General features: G+C 45.9%; 1 pseudogene; it reads left to right on the top strand.

The window, feature by feature from the left end:
* Positions 1-3,942: 3,942 nt before the first annotated feature.
* LOC119462081 (methionine aminopeptidase 2-like) lies at positions 3,943-24,072 on the top strand (annotated as a pseudogene).

Below are 24,072 nucleotides of genomic sequence, written 5' to 3' on the forward strand. Positions count from 1 at the left end.
CTGCAGTGATCTGGTCATATACAGGGTGTTTCATTTTAGCTGCACCACATTTTTAAAAATTGCCTGTGGCAGATAGCACAATTATAATCCTTGATCTAAACTACTCGATGAGGCGGCCATTACTTCCACGAGAAATAAAAACGCTTAATTGAGTAATTAACATAATTACGTTAATTAACTTTTTAATTATTTATTTTACGGCACATCTTTCAATCTACGAATTATAGCCGCTGAGTTCGCAAGGCGTATCCACTTGAAACGAATTCTCAGGACTGCACCAGTTTCGAGATATTAATTTTCAAAGTGTCCGACGAAATACATGGGCGTTCCAGTTAACTTTGTGCTTCAATGCAAAAAACAGCGTTTTCCTCAAAAAGTTAACTGGAACGCCCATACATTTCGTCGGACACTTTAAAAATTAATATCTCGAAACTGGTTCAGTCTTGAGAATTCGTTCCAAGTGGGTACGCCTTGCGAATTCAGCGGCTATAAACCGTAGATTGAAAGATGTGCCGTAAAATCATTAATTAAAAAGTTAACTAGCGTAATTATGTTAATTACTCAATTAGGCGTATTGATTTCTCGTGGAAGTAATGGCCGCCTCATCGATTACTTTAGATCAAGGATTATAATTGTGCTATCTGCCACAGGCAATGTTTAAAAATTTGGTGCAGCTAAAATGAAACACCCTGTATACTGCCCTCCAATGCCACATTCTTGCGTAAAATGCGCAAATTTCATATTCAATTGAAAGAAGCGCCAACTGTCATTCAACGGGGGACTTGCATTCAGCCACACAGTCTCTGTTTTGGCACTTTCTCGGGGCCTCTTTTTTTTTCTTGGGGGGGGGGGGGGGGGGGGTATGTCTCACTTGCGTTCCGCCTACTCTGTCAATATTATTGTGCCAGTTATTAATACCGCATTCTCTGCCAATCTTGTGCTGGTTTTAAAAAATCGCAGTTTCGCCCGCAAGGCGAAGCATCGAGTGCGATAGCAAATTAGTGGACAGCTATACAGTTATCGGCCGTCTAAACTTGTAAACATAGGCACAATAACTAAATTAACAAGCACGGTGTCACGCGCGCACAAGCAAACATGAACGCATCTCACTCGATGACCGCGGAAGCTCGCTGTCAAAACGCTGGAGTGAGTCAGTGCGGCAGCAGCAGCTGGCTAATTGAGTTTCCTGCCGGCATTCGCATCAACGCGATCTTAGCCGCGAAAACACAGGGAGGGCGGACTCTGCCCCCGCTGCAGATGGCTTTCAAGATACAGCCGCGCGGGCGTGTATCTTGAAAGACTGCAGTACGTGTCACACATGATCTTCGTATAATACCTTAATTTAACTTTTCCATTGTAGCAGCGAATCAAAGTACAAGAGCGCACGATTAATTTGTGAGCCAAAATTATTTCACCGTGGTATACCATCAGAACCACATATTAAAGGAACATCTGTGGTCGCGTAACCACTTTGCGCGAGTCATGTTATTATCGCAATTATCATAATGCAGTTGTCGTGATATAAAACGGATGACGTTATATGATATTAGTGCACGCTTACGACTCTTTTTTCCACTGCTGAATGATGTTCTCACACCATCCCGATCATGTTTCGTGGTATCACATAGATTGTCAAGCGATCGTGACAAGTCACTAAAGCACGGTATTCACGTCTCGCTGTTACCACTTCACTTATTTAAAACGAGGTAAAATGCTTTTTGTGATGCACTCGAAACACGAAGCGTTAATAAAAGTGATATGATTGTGCCGAGCGGAGGGTGCGACGATCACATCTCGACCTCGACAGGGAAGTCACTGATAAGTCACTGCAGTGCAAAGACGACAGCGCAACGCTAAATGCTTTTGTACACCGCCAAGAAATGTAGACCAGCATTTATCACTATGCTACAGCCACGGCAGAACCGTCCTTTAAAGACATTCACGCCGTTCACGCACATATGTGCACGTAGTGCCTAGCAGACGACGCGCGGCGCGATCCACACTATCTGTGGTTCAGCAGGTGCCCGCCAGGCGGCGACTCTGTTCGATCTCGCTGCCAATGGGGTCTAAAGGGAGGCGTGAGGGAGGAGCCTGGATGAAGCACACGCCTTATACATGACGCGCTTCGGCGGTGGCATTACGGTGTCGCTACATTGCTTCAGTGATAATCGTATTCACAAGAAACGCACAGGACCACACTGGACTTACAACTAAAGTTTACTAGGAATACATTCCACATGAACTCCACCACGCATGCGAGGCAAACCAAGAGCAGTAAGAATGTTTTTGGTCAAAGGTCACCGCCGTGGTTGCTCAGTGGCTATGGTGTTGGGCTGCTGAGCACGAGGTCGCGGGATCGAATCCCGGCCACGGCGGCCGCATTTCGATTGGATTGGGGCGAAATGCGAAAACACCCGTGTACTTAGATTTAGGTGCACGTTAAAGAACCCCAGGTGGTCCAAATTTCCGTAGTCCCCCGCTACGGCGTGCCTCATAATCAGAACTGGTTTTGGCACGTAAAACCCCATAATCTAATCTGGTCAAAGGTCAACGCAAAAAAAAAAAAAAAAAAAAAAACTAGCCACACACCTCCTGACAGGGCCACGACACGTGGATTAGCGTGGTAAACTTAAAAATTGAATTTCCTTATCAGTGAGATGGACCACTCACGCAATGATGCGCGCCCAACTTTCTTAGGTGGAACGCTTCGCTAATTTCTCTTTCCAGTCTACTGCGCTCTTTCCCTACAATCGAAACACTATCAAAAACTGGACGGCATCCACATTTTTTGCAATGCAAGCAATGCAAGGGCAAGTTCCCTCCAGTACCAGCTGGAAGCAAATTGCGGTGCTCAAGCATGCGCTCATTGATGCAACGGCCTGTCTGGCCAACGTAGGACCGTCCGCAATCGGGAGGTATGTGATACGCGACTGAAGACGCACACTTTTTTTGTGAAGGAAGTGGTGTGCTTTATTCCTTGGACCAAAAACGTTGTTACGTACTGCTCTTGGTGTCCTATACGCAGGGGTGGCGGAGTTTTGTGGAATGTATTCGTAATAAACTTCAGTTATAAGTCCATCGTTGTCCACATTACTATCCTGAGATCGTTTCTGCCAGATTTTTTTTTTTTTCTGTCACGTCGAACTAGATCTCAGAACAGCTCTTACTCGAATACAAGTACCTTCGTAAGCTCGGCTGATGATCGCGAGGTTGGCTTTCTTGCACGACTCCGTCTCCTGGCCGTTGAGCCCACCACATCCTGAAGCGCAAAACTTGGGAAGAAGAAGAAGACGATGAAAAGAACACCCCCCCCCCCCCCCCCCTCACGCGCACACACAGATTCCAGGAAAATATTACGCAAGGTTGCTTTCTTAAAATCACACACACAGCTCTTTCTTAAATTCTGAGAAGTTTCGCTGTTCATTTTTTTTCTTTTCCTTCACTGAACGACCATATGTGACGCTATCTTGAGCAATGTCCATTTGTAGCACTGTAGCAGGCTTTATCAGCCATCGGCAGTACCGGCAGCACACATCGGCATAGTGTCTTAAAACCGAAACTTACATTTCAAAATAGAATAGACAAAAATAAATGCTTGCGAATTGCTTTGATAGCTACCACATAAGCTAAAAAAAATGGATAAGAAAGCCAAGATACGTGTCGTACCTTCTATATCACTACTTGCTTTCGCAGAACATTTGGGAAACGCAATGAGATTATTTTTCAGAGTCGCACACTTTAAAAAGCTCTTGAAGCCCTAAACTACTATGCTGAGCTACTCAGTAAAAGAAAGCGTTTTGTTTAGCTGACTACGCTATGATGACGCTGCCAGCTCGAAGGACTGAATGATGTTTGGTCTACGACCTCCTCTAGTTTGGTCATAGAATAAAGAACCGTTTGGTCTTGTTTTGCGTCTCGCACCGCGCGGGGCGCCACGCCACAGGGAGCCGCCGTACTAAAATTAAGCATGGCGGCTGTGGTACAAGATCACGGAAGCAAACATGTGGACGAAAAAGAGGAGATTATAGAGGACGGTGATGAGGAGGATGACGCCGAGGACGACGCCGGACCCCAGGACGCCGCCAAGAAGAAAAAGAAACGGAAGAAGAAGAAAAAGAAAGGTGACGGCCCTAAACCCCGCCGGCCGTACTCCGGCCGTCCCACATGGCTTCGTTGTGCTGTTGGCGCTACCTTATTTGTTTACTAGCGCGTAAGGGCAGGTCTTGATTGCGCTTGAATCCCCACTTATTTGACCTGATGAACGTTAGCAAAAGGCACGTATACCTACTGCTTCGTCAGCGCCCGGTTTACTAGAGCCCTACCGGTGCATGTTTGGCTACCCGTGACTGCTAAAAATACGACGCAGAGGGAGACCGCTAAAATGCAGGAGGATTGGTTTTTGCTGACACACACAGCTGTTGTCGTATGTACACCCCGCTCACCATTCACATGTCGAAGCGGAGATCGGCTCGCGCAGCGCACTTTTGTTCTCGGCTCGCATTGTTTCTCACCTAGTCCTACTCTTCGTTAGGTCCCCAAGAAGCCAACGGGATAGAGCCAGGGTCAACTCAAGTTTCAGAGGTAGCAGCCGCGCTCGAGAACCAGCATATTGATGGCACAGGGGACAAGACCGAGGAGAAAGGTAATTACTTCCCCTTTTCTCTTTGCACCACGTTTTTCTGCAAGCTGTTATGGTTACTGAGCATAATACTGGATTACAGCATAAAAGATAGGAAATATAAGCTCCCAGGCCCATAGAAACTTGCCTTTTTTCATTTCCTTTATTCTTTTGGCACTGGGACATGCTGTGCATGCTTCAGCATAAGTTCATCACTTTTGTCATCTTGCTCCCTTGTTGCTCCAAAGAACGGCTCAGTAATTTTCGTGTCACTAATGTATTCTTTGACATTGTGTCTACAAGACAGGCACTAAAAAGAAAGCAAGTCATATGTAATTGTAACTTAGTTTTCTAACTTTTTTTTCTGGCTGTAGTTCTGTTAAGCACATTTTTAAATGTTCCTGCAGTTTTGCATTTCATGTGTTCATTTCCTAATTTAATCATAATTGCAAACGGTATTCTACTCCTAGGTGATGGCGAGGAAGCAAAGAAGAAGAAAAAGAAGAAACCTAAAGGTAATTATTGTTACACAGTTTAATAATTACTTTCAAGGCCATTGGGGTAGCACAATGACTGAGACATTCTGGGCCGCCATCGATGGGGGCGAAATGCAAAAACGCCCTTGTCCTGTGCATTGGGGGCACGTTGGAGATCCCCCTGGTGGTGAAAATTAATCCGGAGTCCCGCCACTACGGCGTGCCTCATAATCAAATTGTGGTATTGGCACATAAAACCCCAGAATTAAATTCAATTCTAATGCTATTCCTTTTCACGCTTTGTGAATGGTCAGAGTGATGCTCCGCGCATTATCAGTTGGATCATTCGGCCCTGAATGGTGGAAATGGGTAGCATAGCATCGAGGCAGAAGGAATCGCTAAAATATCATGGCCCCACTGAGCATATAGCCGTGGTAGTGCTGCAGTTCACAGAGATGCAAAAGCACATTGAGATTTCAGTGCATATGAAAAGTTCCTTTATATTCTCTAATTGCTCTTTGCTGCCACTTGCCTTTTGCCAGTTCTGCAGCTCTAGGATATAAATTAATTGGTAATGGCTAGCACGTTTGAAAAGAATTGTTAGGGCATGTCGGGCACTGAAAAAAAATAAACTGTTAGGAGCGGGGCTGCTATAAAGTAATTCACTTTGCTCAATTCCATTTGTTCCTTATTATACAATGTGCACGACTGGCCAGTTCTAGTGATAACATAAGCGGAGTGCTGCTCAGTAAACTGGCAAAGTGCTCGAAGAAGAATTGGGCTAGAATAGCTAAATTGTCCCAGCCCAGACTGTTTGCAGGGAATAAAACATTCTCAATTATGCACGCTGTAGTAGAAAGAAATCGTGGATTTATATAATCTGGCAATGTAAGCTCGGACACTGAAAGGCAGGTAAAGCAAGAAATGAATGCCCAACAGGCCATACTTAGAAAGGATAGCAGTTGCACATTTATTTCCTTCATAATGTACTTACTGCCCACACTACTAGGGGCCGTATTCTGAAATGTTCGCCTAGGCGAAATTTCGCCTAGGCGAAATCAGCGTGCACGCTGATTGGCTGGTTGAGCAAAATTGAATGACGTCGGGCTCAACCACCCAATCAGCTCATCCAATTTTGCTAAAACAGCCAATCGGCGCACGCCTGAAAGCGAAAAAAGAAATTTCACCTAGGTGAACGTTTCAGAATACGGCCCTAGGACTGGACATGTCCTAAGAAGTTTCTGGGCATGCATTGTTCCTGTGAGCGCTACTTGCTCTTTGTATCGCTGTGTGCATCAACAGAATTGCCAGTACCGACATTTTTAACCCCTTAAGTCTTTTATTATTTTGACCAAAAGTGACCTTATTGTTGCTTTTCTTTTTCTGACTGTGTGCATCAACAGAATTGCCAGTACCGACATTTTTAACCCCTTAAGTCTTTTATTATTTTGACCAAAAGTGACCTATTGTTGCTTTTCTTTTTCTGACTTATTTTGAAACTTCACTCCATTAAAGACTAATCTAAAGCTTTTTCAACCAATTTGCTTCTTCTTTTAAGCTTGAAAACTTTATTTTACCTCTTCGCTATGAAATATATGTGCACATGTCTTTGTTTTCCAAATTATCACTTTTGGTAGAAGAAACAAACAATGAGAAGACTGTCACCATCCTCTTCGCTCGAAGAACGAAACAAGCGCATCACTTTTCCTCACACTGTTGTCAAGAGTCAAGCAGTGGTTTTCTTTTGCACGTGCGAGCTGTCAGTGGCAGACACCATCGCTCCAAATCTTGAAAAAGCTCACAATTTCAAAAATGTGGTCTTTTGAGTGCTGACAAAGTGCTGCCATCGTTGTAATAGAAAACAAAGACCGCAATAAATGCACCCCTCCTGCACTAACAAAATGGCTGCCATCTATGTTGTAGAACATGAGGACTGAATCAACGCGGCCTTAAATCCCGAAAAAAGGCCTGACATGTATATAATAAAACAAGAAAAGCAAAGTAACCGTGGATTTGAAACGTTGGCACTGCAGCCATCTATGTAATAGAATAAAAACTGAGTGGACGTGCAGAGTTCATCTAAATCAGTTTGCAAACTGGATTATTGCGATTGACGAGCTGAGCTCGTCCAAAGCATGTAAGGGTATGCCCTTCCTTTCCATGTCTCAACGCATTTCACTAGATTTTACTGAACTGAACATGATTTGAGTTTCAATATATGGACAAGTCTTGCCTTCTTGATGCAAGAGCATGCACGCTTACTACACTCTTGCGTCTGCTTTGGCCGTTCGGTTATTTGATTTGACAAGTGCAAGCATCCTGAAATTGCCACAGTGAAGTTATTACAGTGTGGTACATCTTGGGAGCATCACATCAGTGACTTATGCGACCAAGAAGGGAAAAGCAGTGTGCTTAGAACCAGCATACCGTATTTTCCGGACTATAAGTCGCACATTTGTATAAGACACACCCCCCTCAAAACAGCAGTTTTTCCAGAAAAAAACGTATATAAGTCGCATCCGTGTATAAGATGCACCTGTTTGTTCTGTAAGCGATTTAAAAAAAAATACAATGACGTTTCACTCCGTGAATGCGGGTCACGCGCAAGCGTATGGGTGCCATACGTTTCCACTCAAGGCACATTTCTGCCGTCGTGATTGCCGCGATGTTCCGTATGAAGTCCAAGGGCGATAACATCGTTCCCGCGTGCCATATGCCTTATGTGCGAGTGAAAGCGTGCGACGGTGAGCCGAATCGCACGCAAGAGGAAAGCGGGAAGGCAGTGCGTGAGGGAGGGGGCAGCAGCTGCGTAGTTTGCGCTGCGGCGCGTGAGGGAGGGGTCGGCCGACTCGCGGTCAACCTGACGCCGCTTGCGTTGCTGCTCCGTCCTCGCACGACACTCAGGAACTCGATCACGAGCAGAACCCGGCACCTCGATAGCGCGCACAGAACACACGCAGCAATTAAGCCAATTAGCGCATTTCGCGTGGCCATAACGTCGAATCCAATTTTGACGGCAGTTTTCCCGGGAAAAAAAGAAGACGTGCATAAGTCGCACTGTTCTATAAGACGCAGCAACCAAAAATTCAGAAAAAAAAAAACGGCGTCTTATACACCGGAAAATACGGTAGTTTGATTTGCTGGTTCGGTGAGTGGAACTCTCAATTCTTGGCAATTCACAGGTCCAAAGCAGCAGACTGACCCGCCATCAATTCCAATCTGTGATCTGTTCCCCGATGGCAACTTTCCGATTGGAGAGGAAGTGGAACACCCCATCCCAAATGACAGGTGTGAATACGATTGATACTATTACATTTCAGATTTATTTCTCCTTGCTGTCCTTATTTTGGTTATCAGGGAGTGCATTCAAAAAGGGCTGCAGGGCAATGGAAATATGATGCATACTGACTTGAATAGATCCAAAGAAGAATAATGAGGTTGGTTGGTATATTTAACCTTTGAAGAAGAAATAGAGGGAGGGTGTATAATAATTTATGTGGGACTAACCATGTGAGTGAAAAATGAAACTTAGCTGGTATACAGTGAAGGGTGTACTTTCACATGTTCAGAGTACATTTCCATTGTTTGACAGTGGCAACAAAAATGAGAAATATTTGGGTTGAGTATAAACAGTCTTGGAACATTCACTATTGTCAGAGCGTGTTTTAACCGCCCTCCTCCCTTATTATTGTCGAAGACCACCTCGCAAAGATTCTCTAGGCACAGTCCAGGTGAATATGAACCCACCGTGTTAGCAGTGCAAACAAGGTTGTATTTGAGTGATTGAAATGTACTTTCACTTATGCAGCCGTACAGGAAGAAACCGCCTGACTGATCCAGAGAAGAAAGCTATGGAAAGCATGTCGCAAGAGCAGTACAAGGAGATTAGGCAGGCAGCTGAAGCACATCGTCAGGTGAGTGCATGAACTAGCTTTAAAAAACAAATTGCAGCTGTGTGCGAACTTGTAGCAACCCATCAAATTTCTGAATCGGTGCTCGGTAGTCTTGCACTGCAACATGAGCTGTGTCCAGCCCCTTCACTTGTTTTGTTGAATATCTTATAGGATCACTAAATAGGAAAGTAAGTTGAACCGTATTAGTTTCAGTTCTACAATGCCAAAAAAGAGCACACTTGCAATGTAGGAGGCTTGGTAAGCCAGAAAACATTCTCAGACGAGACGGGTGTAACTCCACTTCGAAGTTTCCACAGCAGCTCGGCTTGATGCCTTGGATTTTGACGGTGTCTGTTTGGGCCTATTTAATTTCATATCAGGAAAGATGAGCTACTGTGAATTTTAAAGTATTCAAAGACTAAACTCGACAAGTTTAAAGAACATTTACTGGACCATAATGACATAAATAGAAAACAAAAATACATTGAAACCTAAGACATCACACTGACATACCAGTGCTGGAATTTCAGCGTGAAATTTCAGATATTAGGCTTGCATGAATATCAATTTTTTGGTTCGAAGCAACGTTGGAGCAAATAGTAGTACGACAGTCAAATAATTTTGAAGTGTTTGAATAGTTGTGAGATTTGCATAAAACCTTGATGCAACGGCCAGAAGGAAAAAGTTTGTTGCGAAGATGGAAAGAGTTTCATCTTCGCAATCATTTTTTTAAACTCCTGTTATTCAAATATTTTTATACAAAAACATTCGTTTGACTTTTGCATTGTCAGCCCTGCCGAGAATTTGTTTACAGACTTTTTGTTGTGGTTCAGCCTACTTGAAATTTCTAATGTCAAGGCCGCGGGAGCATCTCGCGCTTATCGGTCACGTGGCCTAATGTACAGTCTTGATCAAAAGTTTGGGGACCAAAGGTGCCACAATTTTTCATTCTTGTTTTGCAGCCTGGGCATTCCGGCTGAAATCAAGTGCGCAAGCGTATGCATGCGTGTTTGGTCAATACATTGTATTAAACCAATTACAGGCCGCGGAGCTGTGCTTGAATATATTTTAATTTTTTGCTGGTGCCGTGGTTCCCAAACTTTTGATTGCAACCGTACATGGTGTGTTATGATGGTTCTGCCAAGTGTTATCTTAACTGCGTGACCCTGGCAGTTCAGGCTTTTTGCACAAATTCATCTCGGTGCTGTCTGCACACGTGGGAGCTTAATCTGTTCCAGCTGTTCTGTCCAGTAAGTATATAGACAAATTTCGCGGTGCGCTCACTGTAAATGTTTATTCGACGCCCGCGGACTTGAACACCACTTCTACAGCCCTCATTCGTGCACGTGATCCCAGGCTGGACCATATGAGTCATTCGATAAGCGGCAAACTCTTCGCAATGGTTTGCTGCCTGCCACCACGCAGGTCTGCAGTGAAATTTCATCACAGCTTCACTGCCTTGGTTGTTAGGCCTAACCGAGAGTTGGCAACCAATGTTAACGTTTGGTGCTGAATTGGTGCAGACCGATTCGCAACGGCTGTATCTATTGAAAAGCCAAGAAACCACTTAGCCAACAAAAGCAAGAGTACCCTAGTATGGGGGTCAACTTGAATGGCATTCTTTCGGTGTAGCCCAACTAGTACATGGACACAAGGAGGAACAGAACACACACACACAGCATTGCGTGTGTGTCCTGTTCTTCGTTGCATCCATGTACTAGTTGTGCTATACCGAAAAACCTTCATGACGTACCAACAAGCCCAAATATCAAAACTCAACAACCATTTGATCAAGTTCCACCTATCGCAACTGGAAGGCCATGGAACTAAAGATGCTAAAACTTGGTATCTTATACAGGCTTGGGCGAATATTCTAGATTTTCGGATATTCAATCAAATGTTATGCAATTTGCTTTTCATCGAATTTCAGTACTATTCAGAGTTTTCATAGTTAAAACATGCGAATATAAATTTAAAAATGTAGAATCGACAATTATGGCTTTGATAAGCAAGTCACATTGCCATTGACATGACTCATAGCCAAAACAAGCCAAAGACGAAGCCGCCATGTTGACGATTGATTTCGCAGATCGTCAGTTTTAGTTTCCGCACAGCATCTTGCTTGATTTTTCAGAAAACATTAGCACACGTGATAAAGGAAAATGACACCATTCAGATTGTCTCCCGTATTCTCGTTTGCAACATGCACGTGCAACTAAGCCTGTCTCTGAATTGTAAGTTCACAAATTTGGCATTTTGGACGCATTACTGAAACTAACCCGAGCCTGCGACGAATTGTACTGCAATTGCCAAACTTAGCCAGGACTAAGAAATGCACAGCTTGCTGCTGTCAAAATGTGCGCAAAACACGCGCTGGCGATGCAAATCTGCGTCGGTGAATAGCAATGCATCCTGTGTCTTCGTGGCAACAGTAACGAATTGCGATGCTAGTTTTAACATTTTTTGTCCACTTCTTTGCGTTTATTTCTGCACAGCAAAATATGGTGCTGTGGCTATGAAGCTCAGTAGCTCTTTTCTGGACATTCCGCAATTTTCTTAGAGGCGTGACGTAGGCGCGACACTTACAAAATGGCGCTGATGGCCCCGATTTGCTTTCGTAACATGATGCAAATTTGACATTCTGCCTATGAAACTGAAATAAAGGCACTGAACCTAATGTTCCTGATAAAGCAAAACAGTTTTCCATCTCAGTAAAAATAAAGCAGCTGGCTCAAAACGTACGATTATTCCATCGAAAACGCCTCATGCTTCCATCGTCTGCTGCTTCCAAGCCATCGTCTGCTTCTTTAGGTATGATGCTCGTCCCACCGGAATGAGTCTTTGTATATTGGTGCCCGTGCGCTTCTTTTCTACCTTGAGACAACATACGCGACCTACCAGGGGTGATGAGCGCACGCTCTAGGCCGCATTATCGCTATTTCGTGAAACGCAAGTGACTCAGCCCGATTTGTCTGGCTGAGAAGTGGCCGAATATCATCGATAGCGTTGTGCGTGCCACAGGTATCCGCTTGTGTGACGCAAGCGCCGGCGCTGCCATCTCTTGTTCACTTCACTGCTTACTCGCACCGCGTGAGGAAACTTCAAGGCGTTGCTTTGGTACATTTCTTTTTATAAATTATAAAGCCACTGTTGTAACCTCTGATGATTTGAAAAGTCATTAATCTTGATTAGAATACAAACACAACAGTAAGAAGTGCAAAAAGTCGCAGAAGGTTTGTAATGTTGAACCAATATTATTTAAAATAAACTTGTTAAAAAAAATGACGGCCCAAAACACAAATGCCAACACCACCTTAAAGTGATGCAAATCCTATGAGCACGCGTTATGAACAAAAGATTTTCATGGCCCCAAATGACAGGGAAAGTGCGGCGATACGCATGCCTCCTCGCCGCCATTGCATATAGCCGCTCATTATCCATAATTCGCGCGGCTCTTCGCACCATAAATGATGATGTAAAATCTCTTTACGATGCTTCCGAAATGGCGGCGTTGCGTCAACAGAAAGTAGGGCTAGTCACGTGCTCCAGGGTGCGATAGCACCTCCCGATGTCCGATTCTCTACCCGATTACTTGTCAATAGTGCACAGAAAAGGGCGATTTTCTCCACTTCTACATCACTTTTCTTTCGAATATTTCCCCACATGATAAAGGGAAACTTGAGGGTCACGGAAATAAAATGGAAGAGAGAGAATCGGAAATTTCGACTCGGTCAACCGGAGCGGTGGGTAGCATTTCCACCACCAGGGCGCCCACTGTGGGGAGAACCCTGGTTGTCCCTGTGCTCACACTCATGCTTCTTTGTTTTCAGACACGGCAGTATATGCTGAAAGTTATCAAGCCTGGAATGACCATGATTGAAATATGGTGAGTAAGAGAAATGCTCTTTGTTAGATGATTACCGTATTTATTCGATTAAAAGGTGGTCGTGATTATAATGCAAGGGTGCATTTGGGGGGGGGGGGACCCAAGAACAAAAAGAAACTTCAGTATGCACATCAATATAAGGCGATACAGATAACCGACGAATTATTGAGACTCGGCAGGGTCGCCTAAAATACTGAACTACTAGCACAGCCAAAATGCAAATTGGCGACCATGAAATAGGGGGAAGGGAGCTTCAACACGTAGAGTGTACGGTTATATGCGAATTTCGCCTTTAGGTGTGGCTTCACGGCAGCGCAAATCTCTCCTTGTAGTGTGGCTTCACGGCAGCACAGCGTGCGCTGCCGTGAAGCCCCACTACAAGGAGAAATTCGCGTATAAGGCGGGGGTGTGACTTCGAGGCTAAGAAATTCTAGGGAAAAAGCCTCGCCTTTTATTCGAATAAATACAGTAAGCACTTTTTATTTTATTTATGCATACTGCGATCTTGTACATGATCATAGCAGAGTGGGAACATGAAGAGCTTGGAATAGAACAAGAAGCACCTTGTTACATTATTGCACCTAAATAAGGATATTTCTTCTTTTTTTTTTTTCATTTGTGCGTGGATATGAAACTAGATTGCTTCGAGATGTTTACGTAATGCTGATTGTTATGCCAGGTTGCTTTACAGATACTTGAAGGTTGTGTAATGCATAGCTTATGTGCATTGTTTTTCCTCCTTTTACTGATGGTAGTACAGACGCTGAACGATAATGTTGACACCGATAATTCAGACTTGATTATTTGGACACTCCGCAGCACGTCCAGTGGCCCCATAGCCTTAAGGGGGGATGTGGCTTTGAAAATCAACTTCCCTGATTTCTTCATGGATTTTGATGAAAATTGGCACAAATGTTTAGAATGTCCCCCTGATACTTCCATAAAAGTTTCAGAGTGATACCTTGAGAACATTTTATTGAGCAGAATTTTTCTCTCTTGAACTTTCTGGAGGCCCTAGGAGCTTAAAAAACATGATGGAAGGCTCGTTGAGTATTGACTGCATAGCTCAATGCGTGCTGAAGGTCGTGACAGTCTTACTTTTTTTTTTTCGCAACACAATTTTTAGATAGTCATTTTTCAAGTTACCTTCGCACCAAGCACACTTTCGGGGTGAATGAATAGCCATGCCATAAATTTATAAAAAGTCAAGATAAAAATGCGAGACTGTCTCGACCTGCACTGTAGTCCAAGGAACGTGACAAAAAAAAACAGAATCAAAATAGGCTAAACGGTAACGAAGAAATCAGCTCCAGAAACTGAGCAGAAAGGCGAAAAAAACAGTTTTGAGAAAACGGCTCTCAAAGTTGCACCTTCTCTTCAGTTCTCTAAAACGCACCAAAGTTGTAATCTTTGATGTGTTTTGTGACGTGGGGCCTTCTTGGACCTGTGGCCTCTGGTCTGCTGAGCCTTCGTTCTGCCTTTTTCATGTTTGTATGGCATTCTTTACTGCTGCTCTACAAAGAGCATGGTGCCTGGGTTCAAACCAAGTGAGGTGCAGAACTATGTGGGCATAAATATACAGTAGTTCTAGCGTTGTATCTGCAGACTGCCTCATTGATAGCAGCCTCTAGTGCAGTCAGTGAGGCATTGTTTTCTTTTGGTAGAATCGACCATGTTACTGAATGAAGGCTCTCAGCAGGCTTCTGAATCATCTTCCATTGACAATGCTATGGAGGTTAGGAGAGCCACTGATAGATAGGCAGCAATGCAGCTGCTAGGTGCTTTCCAGCCTGTACTTTTGTATCATGCCTCACTTCTGCAGCCAGGTGTCTGTGCCAGCCCAAGTGGCCTAGTGAATAGAGCTCATGATGAGGTTCTTTTTGTGAATTAAAGGGGTGGTATGATAGGTATTGTTACGAGATATCGTGGCATTACGATAATATAGTCGCGCAGCGATGTGCCAAGTCGCGGTTGCGAGGTGCCGATGTGCGAAATGCCTCATCGCGGGTCCGCGGAATAGACGCTCGACGAGCTTAGTCGCGCAGTCCGAGGTGCCAATGCGCGAAATGCCTGGTCGCGGGTCCAAACGCTCGGTAAGCTCAATCGCGCAGTCCGAGGTGCTGACGCGCGAAATGCCTAGCCTCGGGTCCGAGGAATAGACGCTCGAGGTGTCGACACTCGATGAGCGATGTGCCGACACGCGAATTGCCTAGCCGCGGGCTCGAGGAGTCGACCGCTCGAGGTGCCGACGCGCGAAGTGCCTAGCCGCGGGTCCGAGGAGTCGACACTCGATGAGCGATGTGCCGACGCGCGAAATGCCTAGCCGCGGGCCTCGACGAGTCGATCACACAGTCCGATGGTGCCGACGCGCGAAATGCTTAGGCAAGGATCCGAGAAGTCCGCGCGCGATGTGCTTCATCGCCGAGTCGGAGACGCCTACGCGCGAAAGGCTTAGCCGCGTGTCCGAGCATTCCGTGCCCGAAGTTCGGTCGCGAATGTCCGCGTCACCGATGCTCGGAATGCTTAGCCGCGGGTCTGACACGTCCACAAAAAGCGGAATCGGCCACGCTACTGCGATGTCCGCTGTAGCGCCCGCTTTAACACTCGTCGAGATTATGGAAACTGTCCGGAGCTCGCGAGGAGACCGCAACAAGCGGAGCAGACGACGCCATCACGGAGCGAGCATCGGACCAATGGCGAACCGCGCTGGAGTCACGTGGCGGGCGCGGCCAATCGGTGGCTCCGGCACGACCTTCAATCATTTGCTTTTGTGTGCTTGTTTCTGTATGGAGGAGATAGCTGAAGCGGCAGATTTGAAGACGGAGAAATGCGCTTTCCAACGAGACCAAGATGGCGGCGCTCGGCTGCGCCGTTCCGGAGATATCGTAGCTTGAAAAACGCCGTTTTTTCGCGATTTCCGTGCAATTTTTCGGCACCTTGGCTGATATAACAAATTTTTTAGAGCACTTCTACTTGTTTTTCAGTGATGATATTTCGGAATCAGATAGAATAAGAGTTACAGAAACTGAAAATGTGATTTCAAAAATCGATTTTTTTAGCATTTTTCGCGATGCGAAAGCCGCGTCCCCCCTTAACGTGTCAAGACAACCGAAGTTTCGGAGATTTTACAGTGCGCCGTGCAATAACTCAGACTCCGACTGCACGACCTCGTACTAATTTGGCCACCAAATCTAGCATAAATAGCAATATTTTGGTTTTGATAAGTCGCTGGCATGGTTGTCCGCCATGTAGCCTGCACCTCTTCCAAACTGAAACTAGCGAAGTCTAAATGATCTAGTAGTTGCTGACAGTGCCCAACTACAAAGGAAGTGAAGCCACTAAGTCGTAAAGGCTGCAGTTCTGATTTGCACGGTTTGCCGTACGAGTTCAGTTCCACACGCCCAGCGCTTGTTAATTTACGTGTTAAATAGCGACACAGTCCTGGGCTGCTGCTTCAAGCAGTTTCGATGGTCACCAACTCCACCTTCAAGTCTGGATCGCCGATAGCGACGAGGGAAATGCTGCACATTGGCGCGAAGAAATAGGCATTCATTAGGTTATCGCAGCGCGGTCGAATTTTGTTATGTTGCCAAGGGATGAAGATTTAGTGGATAGATTGTACATTCTTCTCCGTAGCAACAGCATAACAGTGGTTGAGACATGGGCCACAGTTTTGTAGCGATGCCTTCCATCGATTCTATGTCACTCTTATTGCCCACCACTCACAGCCAGCTGATACCATTGATAACGCGGGCGAAGTGTAGCGCTCACCACGGACTGACGAAGTGTAAAAATTGTGAAAAGGATAGCATAAGAAACATTATCACTACAAAATCACAGCTACAGTATGTACACACAGCTATGCGTTGACAAACTTTCGCCATATTCCTACACAAACATTTTCAAAGATGCTTTCACATTCACAATATTTTGCATGATTAGCATTGGACGTGTCGGTGGGCAACATTATTTCCTGTACTGAGCCAAGAATGCCGTCACTTGGAAACGCTGAATGCATCGTGCGCTAATCATGCAACATTGAAGGTATCCCAAAAAGTGACGATCCAAAAATATGGCACACCTTTTTTGGGCACTTGTGGATTAAGCTCACTTATTTTTTGGTGAATTTGGTATTTTGGACTTCTGATCATTCAAACGTTTTGGCAGTCACTGTTGAGTTCAAGTTATCGGTTGGCAACTGTAGTCTGGAGAATGTGCAGGGCTGGGTTACATATGCAAGAATGTGGTACTACAGTAGAACCCCGCTGTTACGTTCCCGGGTGCTGCGTTTTCCCGGCTGTTACGTCGTTTTCGGCCAGTCCCGGCACAGCTCCCATAGAACCCAATGCATTGGTAACCCTGCTGTTACGTCGCAACTGTGGGACCGTTCCCGCATCATACATCGCGAACTGCCACACCGCGCCGGCCCGAGCGGCCATTTTGACTTTTCATGTCGCTTGGCTTGGTTGCTTGACGATGGCATAGGCCGCCCAAAGTGCTGGGGGCGACATTATATTACGTATTTTCGGTTTCCGCCAGCAAAAGTATGGCCTTTGATATCCGCTTTTGCTATCTAAAGATGATGTCTATGACGCGTTGCGGCCCTAAAATTGGTTTTGGCTTATAGATGTTATGATAAAGTCTAAGGGTGGTAACGCCGTCGCCGCGCGCCGTATGCTTTTCGCGCGCGAGACGCAGTCGTCGGCTCCCCTCGCACGCTTTCACTCGTACATACAGCATACGTCGCCGCGCGACGTATGCTGTATGTGCGAGTGAAAGCTTGCGAAGGAAGCCGCGCGGCCGTATGCTGAATGTGCGAGTGAAAGCGTGCGAGGGGAGCCGACGACCGCGTCTCGCGCGCGAAAGGAAAGCAGGGAGGAAGCACGCCTCCTTCCATTGCGCTCGAGGCACCAGCGAGGGGGGGGGAGGATAGCGGGCAGTGTTGTGCTCTGACATCATACTGCGCGGCGGCGCGTCGTCCCGCGGGCCGTATCTTGAAAGCGATCTGCGTGGGGCAGGTTCTACGCAGTGTAGGTGCCTCGACGGCTCGTGGCTTTGTGCGTGCTGCGTGTTCTCGGCGCTCAGTTTAGGTTGAAGCGATAGATAACAGCACGAAGGTCACTTCGCTCGCTTCTGCAGCGGCGCTTAACTGCGCGTGTCCGCGCTCATCGAGTGTGATGTGTTCATGTTTGCCTGTGGGCGCTGACACCATGTTTGTTAATTAGTTAATAACCGAATGTTTACAAGTTTATACAGACGATAAAACTACTATTCTTACTTTATATAGCTCATCGCAATCGATACTTCGGCTGTCGGGCGAAACTACTTTTTGTCGCACGTAAGAATTAAAATAATATTGTGTGCAGTTCAACACTACTCCCCATTCTCAATTTTTCCTGTTTCCTGCTCTTGCGTTTCCTGGCTCTTACGTTTTTTTTTTTACGGTCCCGTGAAAAACGTAACAGCGGGGTTCTACTGTATTTGGAAAAACGTTTGATATTAAAGGGACAAAAAAAGCTCGAAATAGACAGGGACACGAAAGAGCGACACACACCCAGCGCTGTGTTCTTTTTTCCAATGAATCACCAACAAGCCCAAGCTCCATGCAAAGATATTGAAGGATTCTGATAAAACATCTTGATAGCTTGGCCCATCACTTGCTCCTTCCAGAGTTTGGTCTTGTTATGTTTGACCATGTCTGAACTTGCCAAGCAAAAAGTTTGTAATCAATGTGTCACTCACTTGTTTCTGTTTTCATTGCAGTGAATTGCTGGAGTCTACAGCTCGCACGCTCATCAAGGAGAATGGGCTGAGCGCAGGGCTTGCATTCCCACGGGTTGCTCTCTCAATCACTGTGCTTGCACACTACACACCGAACGCAGGCGACCCGACGGTGCTGGGCTACGACGATGGTGTGCAAGATTGACTTTGGCACACACATCAATGGCAAGCAGATCACAGTTGGTGGCCCTCATTGAGAAGGCATCTTCTGTCTTGTTACGTCGTCTGTCTTAGCCTAGCTCTTGTCTTCCTAATCATTTCAAACTTCTGTGCACGTTTGCACCTGCTAACCTCAGCAGCAGAGTTATGAAACTATGGGATTGTGAATGGCAGTGTGCTGTAGCTGGACTGCGCGTTTTCTTGAGAGAAATTCTGCCAGCAAGTTTGCCAGCAAGTGGCGTGGAGCTGCTGCTCGAGCATGTGGTCGCATATTCGACCCTAGTCGCGGCTGGTGCTTTCTGGTGAGGGTGGAATTTAAATATGGTCAATGTACCATGCATTGAGAGCACGATAAAGAACTCCAGGTGGTCAAACTCTAATTCATAGCTCCCACTGTGGCATGCCTCATGATAGATTCATGGTTTTTGCATATAAGACCCTAGAATTTCAGTTCCTCCGCATAATGTAATTGATGAATCAGGTAAATCCTTGGTAAAGTAATGCAAGTCACTAGGATGTGGAGGTATGCAGCTCTGTTTTAATAAATGTATGAGCATCAAGAAGTGAATGCAACAGCTAGTTCTTCAAAAAAAAACTGAAGAAAATAATAAGGTGCTTTGACCATAGAGTCACAAACTTTTATTGTGGAATTGCCACTTGCTGTGCATAAAATGTATCAGTTCTGTGTGCTTGAGTGTTTGCAACTGCTTTATAAGAATGGATTTCTTCTTATGAGGACAGATTCTTTTTTCAAAAGAAATTTCAGAGCGCAGCTTCTTTCTGGGGAGGGGGGGGGGGGGACGGCAATTCTGCTTGTTGAAGTGTCACAACATCATCAGTGGTTTCATTTGCACAAAGATGGGAAAATATTGATTCAAATTAGAGCTTTTTTTGTATTTTCCAAATGCGTGACCAAATGATTAGAGATAGTTCCATTTAATTGGCAAATCCATTTAACACTTTCGTGACCGCGCCTATTCCCATCGACAGTATGTTGTCGATGGTACAAGTTGAATTTTCGCGCCTCTCCGAGCGCTCCGGACAGCTAGCGCCATCGAGCGGGTTAAAAGAGAGACTATTTTATCGGTTTCGGTTTGTGTTTCTCTTTTCCACCCGCGCGGGGATTTTTAAAGCGCCTGCATAGTCGGGGTGACGAGCGCTCGTCGTTTTGGCATCTACGTCGCGCGCGTCCGCTCCACGGAAACGGCGAGTTCGACGGTTTCCAACGCATCTGGGCTCGAATTTGCGGATGATCGCAGCAGCACAGACTCTGGAAGACGACTTTGATTCGTCGGACTTCATTATGGACGAGAAAGTGCGGCAAACCGCCCGGAACATCGACGGGTATCCGCCGTTCAGTTTGCTTCTTCTCGGACCGTGTTATCGCTGCCGCGTATCGACGTAAGGATTTCCGGCGTGTTCTAAAGGTCACAGTTCTTATCTGCAAGATGTGAACGTCGTTCGGACGGGATCATTTACCGGCGGACGCGCAGAGAGTCGAGTCTTGTCCACGAAGACGGCCGGGAGTGCACCTTGGAATCGCGCTCCGAAGTGCTGTGTGTACCCGTGTGCCTCAAGAACTTTTGTAGATACAGAGCTTATACTTGCAGGCTGATTTCATATATCCCTTTTCTTGAAAATGTATATTTCGATTTTTTTAAATATTTTTTTTGTGCAAAGCAGCATTGATGTTTTTATCGATCTTTCTCGTTCTTGATGCGATTTTTTGTTTTGATAATTTTTTTCGTAGTATTTTTAATAACTATGCGGTTGAAATTAATACCGTTGGAAAGATAATTTCTTCTTCTACAATTTGATACCATACACTCAACATGAATATTCCTGTGGCAAAAAAATAATTGCCAGACTACCCGAAAATACCGATTTTCCCGCGGTCACGAAAGTGTTAACTACTTTCATGTAACCGAAGTTCAGCGGTATTTTCGTTGGTTGATTGTTGCTATTGTATTGCTGTTCGTGGTGCTCAGTGAAACTATGCTCCAGGCTTTCTCTCATTAGTTCAACATGGTTTAGTGTTTCTGTAATTTGTGGTTTAGTTGGCATGCATGCATCTAGCCTGAGTTTTCCTATTGACAATTGAGTTCCAACATTCAATGCTGTGATCTGTTAAGTTTAATGATGTCATAGTAAGTTTATTCCTTCTCTATAACTAAGAAATGCATTGGTTGAATGTATTACAAAATATTTACCTGTTGTCTCATAAGCACATCTTTGCTTCAGTTTGATGTTCAGTAGTATTTGCTTTTCTACATAAGTCCTGACTATTTGTTTTGATCTTTCCAGGCCAAATTATTGACTGTGCCTTCACGCTGACATTCAACAACAAGTATGACAAACTGCTGGAAGCGGTACGAGATGCCACTAATACAGGAATACGGGTAAGAACTTATCGTAAAAATAAATAAAGTTTCAGTAACATCAAAAACTACCACATACAGTCAAACCTTGTTATAACATACAGTAGCCGACGGATTTTTCGGACTCCAAAAATTCGGACTTGTTGGATATTCCAGACTTCATAGATGTACCGGCAGGATTCCCATAGAGCTAATGCATTTTTGCGACCGATTTTTCGGACGAATCTAGGTGCCGATGTTCGATTTTCCGGACTAAATCGCTTGCTCCGAGCCACGCTACCCGATCTTGGAGGCCGCCACGTTGGATTTTCCGCTGGCTTGGCCGGGCATAGCTTCCAGTGGCCCCCTGTATAGCCTTCAAGATCAGTACACGCACGCTATCCTCTCGTCTCCGAGGCCATGCCCGCTCTCCTTGGCGGACAAAACATTCCAAAACGCGGGCACTTGCTTTCTTTTTCTTTTTTTTTTTTTTCCGGTCAGCTCCGGCATCTCGTCATACACTTAAGCAGAATCCGTTTTTTTTTTTTTTTTTTTTTTTTAGGTTTCGGTTGTCCATACGCCGTGAGTGGGTGAAAGCTTGCGAGGGTCAGCCGGCAACCGCAATTTAATCTCACGCACGCGAGAAAGGAAGGCGGCCGGAGGCGCGCGCGGACTTCGTTCGCTCGTGGGGCACGGGGAGAAGGCGGCGGAGACGGTGGGGAGTTGCATTCAGCTCTTGCGGCTGCTGCCGACTGGAGCTGCCGCGCAGGCACCGTATCTTGAAAGCGATCTGCTATGTGGCCGAAGTTTGCGCCCGCGATCTGCGATGGGCACAAAGGGCGTGCGCCGAGTGCCAGCAGCTTCGTATGCGCCGTTTTTGTTTTTTTTTTTTTTTCGTTTTTTTTTTTCGACGTTCGCGTTGAAGCGAGAGAATAGACAGCGCGAAGGTCAATTTTGCCCGCAATCATCGAGCGAGATGTGTTCATGTAACCTGTGCGCGCGTGACACCGTGCTTATTTAATTAGTAAGCGCATATTTACAACTTTATACGGCCGATAAAACTAACATCCTTACTTCGTATCGGTGTCTATTAATTTGCTATCGCAATCGATGCTCCGCCTTTTGGGCGAAACTACGACATTTTTCTTAAGCCGGCCCTCATACTTTTTCTCTCTTGGGGATAGGGGGGGGGGGGGGGCGAGTTTCGCGGACTGTTCGGTTTTTTCGGACTGCTCGATTTTTCGGACTATTTTCAGTCCCCGCGAAGTCCGGAAAATCGGTCGGCTACTGTAAACAGGATATAACGAATTAATATACATGTAGACCGCTTATAACGTAAGTCGCCGGAGTTGCGAATATCTGCTCTATAAGTGGTACCACACTACAGTCGAATCTCGTTAATTCGAACACTCTTAATTCGAATGCCGGTTTATTCGAACTGACGCTCTGGTCCCGTCAAGTTATGTGTATTTCAATTGGCGAAAACGCTCGGTAATTCGAACGCGAAAGCATTTGTGGTCGGTTAATTCGAACATACCGCGGACCAACAATGTTCTCAGCAGCGCGCCGAATAACGCGGCGGCGCTTCCGACCAGCATTGCTCCAACACCGTCATAGAGCAAAAGCTTAGGGAGAGACCCCTTCATGCAGCAGCGGCGGCGGCCCAGTCCGGCCAACGAACTGCCCACGCCGGCAAGCGCGGCTTCCCGATAGCAGCAGAAAACGAAACTTCAGGGAGCGGCCTAAGGGTAGGCCACGCCCTAGCGGCAAAAACGCGCGTCAAAGACGCGTGGCAATGCGTCATGCCACGGGTGGCAAAAGCGGCAGGAATCGGGAGTTTTGCGGCGTGCCGCGTGAAATGGGTTCGAGACCCTTCTGCGGCAAATGCCGCGTTCCTCGAGATGAAGAACCAATCAAGAGCGACTGGGTGACGTCACGGAGCCATCACAACCGGACCGCCGCTGGTCCGCGCGGGGTTTTCAATCGACAATCGTCGTCTCTCGCATGAAACAACGAGCACTCGCGGCGTTGCTCGTGCGTTCAGAGACCGGGGAGATCGCACTGCCACGCGGCCAGAGTTCGAATTATCGAGATTCGACTGTATAAACCAAAACAACGATTTTCAGGCCCGCAAGCCTGAGAATGTAAACATGTAATGTAGACCAAGTAGCCGCGTGTATCCTAGAATCGAAGCATGCGACCGGGAGTTTTGCATCCTTTTATATTTACGAACGTTGAAAAGTATCCGCGGGTCTTCACATGAAGCAGACAAAATAATAATTAAACTACGGCGACCAATATTTGAGGCGCAGTACGGTGTCTCATCCGATTCTCGGACTGATCGGCGTATGCACGGTGTCGAAAACATGGCGACTGTGGACCAAGTTGCTGCCATTGAAGTGTTTCCCATGTCTTCACTTTCGTTATCAAGGGCTTATTACTACTACACTTTCCATGTGCCGTACAGCCATTGCAAATCATTTTGTTGACTGGCACCAAACCACAACTTCGGTCACTCACGAGGTGCGCTGGTTAGGCCTAGCCGGTGGGGGTGTTGGGCAGCATGCCGTCGCGTGAAGCTCATCCTTGATAAGTTCATACCCGTAGACGATTACACAGAGAGTATGCGTGCAATCACGCACACTAGCTGAACTGACAGCAGGGCATATAGTTCCTCGGCCGATCAGCCGCAGCAGCTACTGTGAATGCCTACCAAGTTTGTAAGTGGCCACATGTAGGAACAGCGGAAGCTCACAGTGCACGTTAAGGCTAATCGCTCCAAACTCAATTTGCGGAACAATGACAGTTCACGCGTTATTTGCACTTCACGATGCGCATTGCGACGTGTGCACAGAAGCTGAAGTTGCGTTCTGTGCAAAGCACACCGCCACTAAGCAGCTGA

The sequence above is a fragment of the Dermacentor silvarum genome, chromosome 8 (assembly GCF_013339745.2).
Source record: "Dermacentor silvarum isolate Dsil-2018 chromosome 8, BIME_Dsil_1.4, whole genome shotgun sequence".
Classification (NCBI taxonomy): Eukaryota; Metazoa; Arthropoda; class Arachnida; order Ixodida; family Ixodidae; genus Dermacentor; species Dermacentor silvarum.